The sequence below is a fragment of the Lygodium microphyllum genome, chromosome 5, assembly GCF_053477565.2.
Source record: "Lygodium microphyllum isolate KBCC chromosome 5, Lygodium_microphyllum_v1.1.10, whole genome shotgun sequence".
Lineage (NCBI taxonomy): Eukaryota > Viridiplantae > Streptophyta > Polypodiopsida > Schizaeales > Lygodiaceae > Lygodium > Lygodium microphyllum.
The window spans coordinates 5535081-5541080 of record NC_141139.1 but is presented as its reverse complement, the minus strand read 5'-3'; the positions used below and the strand labels follow the sequence as shown (position 1 = coordinate 5541080).

Below are 6000 nucleotides of genomic sequence, written 5' to 3'. Positions count from 1 at the left end.
GCCCATATTAGAATCCTTCACATCAAAGTTTTGACATAGAGATTCATCTATTGCAGTTACATTATTGGCTCTCAAGTACACCCTTACCTCTCAAAATTATATTATTAAATTATATAAAATATGTTTAAAATAAAAAAATCAATATCAAACTCGTTCAAATCTTCTTGGTATCTCCTACATGCTCATATATTCAAAGCTCAAAAAAATTGTAAAATGTGAAATTCCCCTAAAAAATACATATTTTTTCTTAAGTGTTCTAGAGTTGGCCCCCTTACCTTAGAGCACGCCCTTGTTTACATTTCCATCATGTGGACTCTCGAATCAATAACCCATTTTATGCCGAAGCGCCATCGAGTCGGACGAGTGCCTTATCAACACTCCGCCTGCGAGCGCACGATGGCAGGACTCGACGCCATCAACGTCCCCTCCAGAGCTTCCCGCAGCTGACGCTTCACACTTTCTCTGCTTCACAAAGCCCACCGATTCCTGCTCCTTCCGTCTCGGGTAAGAGCTCCGCTTCTCTCTGTGCTTGCTTCTGCGATTCCGGACGCAGTTCTTGTGTGACACTAGGGTTTTCTGGACCAACCATCTAGCGATTGCTCGACCCCAATGCTCTGCAAGCCATAACGGCCGCCAACAATCCCATAAGCATTGCCAGAAGGTTTGATAGAAAGCATCCACGATGCTCTGTTCTGCTCAATGCCTGCGGCATGATGGGGCCCAGTCCATGTCATCTGCATCGAGATGTGTCCGCCACTCTGGGTTCTGTAAGCAAAGAAGCTTACTGCCTTCTGGGCGATTGTTGAGTAAGGCTGGCTACAGACATGTACGGACCACTTTCGATGACAGGTGCGTCGGGCTGATGTGGCGCATGTATACTTCTTCCAAAAGTTCTGCGCGCAGCAAAAAGATTAGCGCCGTGTCCTTGCCGACCGAAAGGTTTCCCCCACCTAGAATCGCACTGAGAGGACTTGAACTCACACGTCCCGTGCGAATCTGAATCTTTAACCATATGGCCAATGGCTTTAGAGGGAATACATTCTCGACACTTTTATAAATTTGTGAAGGCGTCCGGACTGTGTGAAACAGATGGTTCCCTTTTTATCAGGGAATGTCTCATGCATCCAAAGAGGTCTGAAATGGGCCCAAGGCCAAAGCCACTCTCGCGGGTCCTAGTCTAAGTTCCAATTCATCCATAGGCCTACCCTCCCACATCAGAAGGTCTCACCCTTGGGTTGCTGACCAAGCTATGTGTGGATCCGTTTGCCTTGTCTTCCCTTGGAGCCCTATGGCTTTTATCCTCCAAGGGATGCAAGGGAAGTCAAGACCTTGCTGCTCTCTATCCAAAGTTAGGCGGCTACTCTCCTAGACAAAAGAGGTGTTTGGGAAGCATGGTAACCATGAAATGTGTTTCAGTAGTGTGGAAATGTGAAATGTGCGTTTCACTAGTAAAATGCTTCATTATGCAATGTTTCACCTATCTTTTTTGCTCGAAGGAACTAGGTTATAGAACAATTTCTATTAGAAATTTGATGAACATATGCATTTTGAATGTGTTACTTTGCCATTTCATGTAGCTTTTCACTTAGGATGCATCTAGGGGTGAAATGTTTAGGCCAAAATGCAATGTTTTGGGAGTGAAATATTTTAGGGGTGAGACGATTTGTGGTTACTTTGTTGAGGAGACGCTTGTGACTCTACCTACTCGCATAACTCGCCTACATAAAAGAGTTGTCTTGGGAGCCACCTTCAACTCTACTTGCCACCTGCACTAGGATGCCCATGGGTGAAATGCCCATCCATGTCTTGGTTGCACAAGCTCTTTGTGATGAGGCTTGAGGGGCTAGCCAAATTGGGAAAGCTTTGCATGAATATCCTTTCTCTTGGCCTTGCTCCCTCTATTTTACTTCCTCGCTTTTGCCCCTTTGTCATTCCACTCTTTGCTTTTGTACCTAGTGGAGTGGGTAGGGCCAATCTCCTAGCTAGCCCACCAGATGTGAAGCCACTCCTTGAGTCGAAGCTATTACAATCTTGGATGTGTGTGTTCCAGTTGATAGGTTGCTTGTCAATCTCCTCGACAGACTTGTGCCCTTTGCTCTAGGATCTTTTCCAACCTTAATCAAACTTTTAGTAGGTTGCAAAGAAATAATGATTTGGATAATGTGGTCGATGTTGTAGTAAACATCCATCTTGTAGATGGTCTCCACTCCTCTCCCAAATGAAATCTATATTCCTATTAATCCTTATGGAGGAGAAATCTAAATGAGATTTTTGGCATGTTTTTCTGCTCTTTTCCCAGCTTCTACGGTCTGCCATTTGCGTTTACTTTTTTCTAGGGCTGTTTCAGGGCTTGACCCCTCTAAATTTGCGTTTTGGGACAAAAGGCTGTGGCGACTTGTTTTCTTGCAGGTTGACTGCATTTACTGCAGCTACTGTCTGCGTTTTATTGATTAGCCTCTGTGTTTTGCTTTTTGGCTTCTGTGCAGGGTTGGGCGATAGGCTTCAGGCTATTTTTGGTTGTGTTTGGTCTGTATTTTCCTTTGGTGATACATTGCTTAGCTTTAGAGAGGGTTCATGTGCATTCGATTGCCACGTTTTCATCACTACACTCTGTTTACTGTTGATCTTTTCTCTATGTGCTTTCTTTATTGCTTTGAACTTGTGCAATCCTTGTAAGTCTATATTCTTTGCATAGTAATCTTCCTCAAGATTCCTTGTCTTTCTTCATCTTCTTTGTATCTTCCTTCTCATGGCTCCTCCGGCATCTCCTCTTCAAGGTCAGCATGTTGACATTATTTCTTTCTCTACAAGTGTTATGTTGGGGATTTGCTGTGTTCCTCTTCAGGTTTTTGTGAGGATGCTATCCGTTGGTGCTTTAGATGTTCCAATTTTAGAGAGGGGTGCCCTACGACTAAAGAAGAAGAAGTCTCAATGCTATTATTGTGGCCAGACGGGATACCTCCAGAAGGACCGCATGACATTAGCAGCTTTACAGTAAGAGCAAGAGTGGACGGTGATGAAGGTTGACAACTCTCTCGGCGAGTCTTTTTTCTCTCTTGGTCTAGGTTTAGGCTCCAGTTCTGTGGCCCTAGTGATGGCTGCAGGAGCCTCCCTTCCAAGTTGCTAGTACAGATGATGTGGTCCTCTCTTACAACTCGCCAATGCCAGAGAGAGAGGGTGAGGGGGTGGTGTGATGGGGTTGGTTCACCTCATCTATATAGGTATACTGGTGTAGAGGTTCTCGAGAGGGTTTTCCCTAACACAGTCATCAACATACAAAACCAAGATAATCAGGCTGCCATCTGTTGCCTTCTTGGTGTACAAGCAGTGATCCACTTGACTTCTATGAAAGCCTTGGGACTGCATGAATGTATCAAACTTATGATACCATTCTCTTGGTGCTTGTTTCAGCCCATACAAACTCCTTTTGAGTTTACATACCATTTTTTCTTTTCCTTGTTCAACAAACCCTTTAGGCTGCTGCCTATATATGTCTTCATGCAGATCACCATGTAAAAACACAGTCTTTACATCCATTTGTATGAGCTCCATATCCTCAACTGCAACCAAGCCTAAAATGGTTCTCAATGTAGTCATCTTGACTACAAGAGAGAAAATCTCATCAAAGTCAATTCCATGCTTCTGCTTGTACCCCTTTGCAACCAATCTTGCTTTGTACTTTGACCATCTTGTAAACCCATTTGTATGGAAGGGTTTTCTGCCCTTTAGGCAACTGCACCAAGTCCCAAGTGCCATTTTTTCAAGAGATTCCATCTTTGACAACATGGCTTTATACCATTTCTTGTTGTCCTGTTTGTCCATTGCTTCCTTGAAGCAAGATGGTTCACCACAATCTGTCAACATGACATAGTTAGCCACATTAATTGTACCAGGAACAAACCTGTCAGGTTGTCTAGTAGCCCTAGACGATCTCCTAACCCAATGGTCATTGTTTGCTGGTTGTTCCTGCAAATTTCCATTTTTAGTATGCTGTCCTGGCATCTCAGCCTGCAAAATCAGCATTAACAGCTTGCTGTCCTGGCTGTTCTTGGACATGTAATGGCCCATTTTCATGGGCAATGGCTGGCTGATCATTTCCAACATCATTTTGTTAGTAGAGTATTTGTCAGCTCATGTGTGAGTCTGAGCTTGATCTGGGTTGGGCATTTTTATTAGGTATTTTAGGTATTTTTTTGGTGTGGCATTTTATGCCATTGGGGCATTTTATGCACCAGTCGGCCAGCATTAATGCTGTCCGACCAGCATTATTGCTCCCTACTTTTTCAGCCTATTTATTCTCAGTGGCTCCTCCTCAGTCAGACACATCATCTTCACCATCTGCAGACTCTGTGGAGAGAGGTGCCAGTGCCAGTGCCCACGCAGCCAGTGACTCACTGTTGTATGCGACTGTCTCGTGTTCAGATATATGGATTCCATTTCCCGTGCATACATCTGAGTTCTCATCTGTATCGTGTTCTTTCTTTTCTCTTTTTGTCTTGTGTTTCAGCAGTTTATTTCAGCACATGTTTATGCTTCCACCGCTGCTTCACTTCTGACATGGTATCAGTTTTCAGGATGCGTGTTTCTGCTGTGTTTTCTTGCTGATTTCAGGACTGTTTTGTACCCCTGCTGATCAAACGGCTGCTGTCGCAGCCAGGCGACCTGTTTTGGGGCTGTTTTCAGCCTGCGTTTTTTGCAGTTTTGCCATCGCCTGCTGCCTTCGCACCCTCTGTTGCCTACGCACCCTCTGCTGCCTGCGTTTTTCATCTGCAGCTGCTGGCGACAGTTTACTACCTGTTTTCTCCAGTTTACAGCCTGCATTTTGCTGATTCAGCATCTCTCGTGGCTGGGTGGCTGTTCCTTCAGGCCGTTTTTGCTGTTTTTGGCAGTTTTTGACTGATTTTTTGACTTTCTGCAGCAGATTTTGTCTTCTATTGATCAGATTTTGGGTTCTATTGCATGTGAACTCTCATTTTCTGTAGTCTGTGCTTGTGTTTTGGCTGTGTTTCCTCTCTAAATTCCATCTCTTCTCTACTTCTCTTCTTATCCTCTCCATATGGCTCCTCCGTGCACTTCCACTGATGATAAGTTACATGGACTTGATTATCTCACATGGAGTGCTGTCATGAAAGCTTGGTTTGTGCAGAAGCGGTTATGGTACATCGTCTGTGGAGCTATTGCTCGACCTCTCCGTCCTTTTCCTCTTCCTGAAGACTTTGATGAGGACAACCATGAGGAAGCGGTGCTCACATGGGACTCGGACGATGCCCGTGCTTACTCGGCGTTGCTTCGGTGTATTTCTAAAGCGGTCTTACCGGCGGTTACCTCCTGTAGGACCTCTCCTGAAGTATGGCAGAAGTTGCATCTTGTCGGGACGGTCCTCTACAAGCTCCCCCCGGAGTTTGATGGAGTGGCCAATGCTTTGCGGGCGCAGACATCATCGACTCCTGTCAGTTTTACACATATGACCTCGATGCTTCTTGAGCATGAGGCATCCTTGAGCTTACAGGGGCGGCTTCCGGCACATTATGGAGGTGAGGCTTATGTAGCTTCAGAGAGGGGTGACGTGAAGAAGAAGTCGAAGGCCCAGTGTTACCACTGTGGCAAGAAGGAACATTTGCGGAAGGACTGCAAGAAGTTAGCAGCTTCCAGGAAGAAGGAGCAGAAGACGAAGCGGGATGCTGACTCTACCGACGAGTCCTCTCCTTCATCAGACTCTGACTCCGATCCTCCGACCAAGGTGAAGTCCAAGGCGCGGAAGGGATCCTCTTCTTTGGATCGCGGGAAGGGCTTGGTGGCCCCTTCCTCGGCTGCTTTCTAGTGGTGGTGATGAGGTCATCCCTCACGACTCTCTTGTGCCAGAGAGGGAGTGTGAGCGGGTGTTCAGATGGGGCAGCCGCGCCTCATCTATATTTTTATACAGGTGCACAGGTTCCAGAGAGGGAGTCCCTGACGCATCGACTTCAGTCTGGTGGAATCAAATCCTGGAGCTGGGATTGA

At 45.7% G+C, this 6000-nt stretch overlaps 1 protein-coding gene across 1 annotated transcript in view; it reads left to right on the top strand.

Moving 5' to 3' along the window:
- The first annotated feature begins 311 nt into the window (after positions 1 to 311).
- The window catches only part of LOC148035474 (DNA-directed RNA polymerases II, IV and V subunit 12-like), a 29307-nt gene continuing 23618 nt past the window's right edge, over positions 312 to 6000 (top strand). Inside the window, exon 1 of the mRNA XM_087677426.1 lies at positions 312 to 504. The gene's annotated coding sequence lies outside the window, so the exon portion shown is untranslated. The remainder of the gene's footprint in view (positions 505 to 6000) is intronic.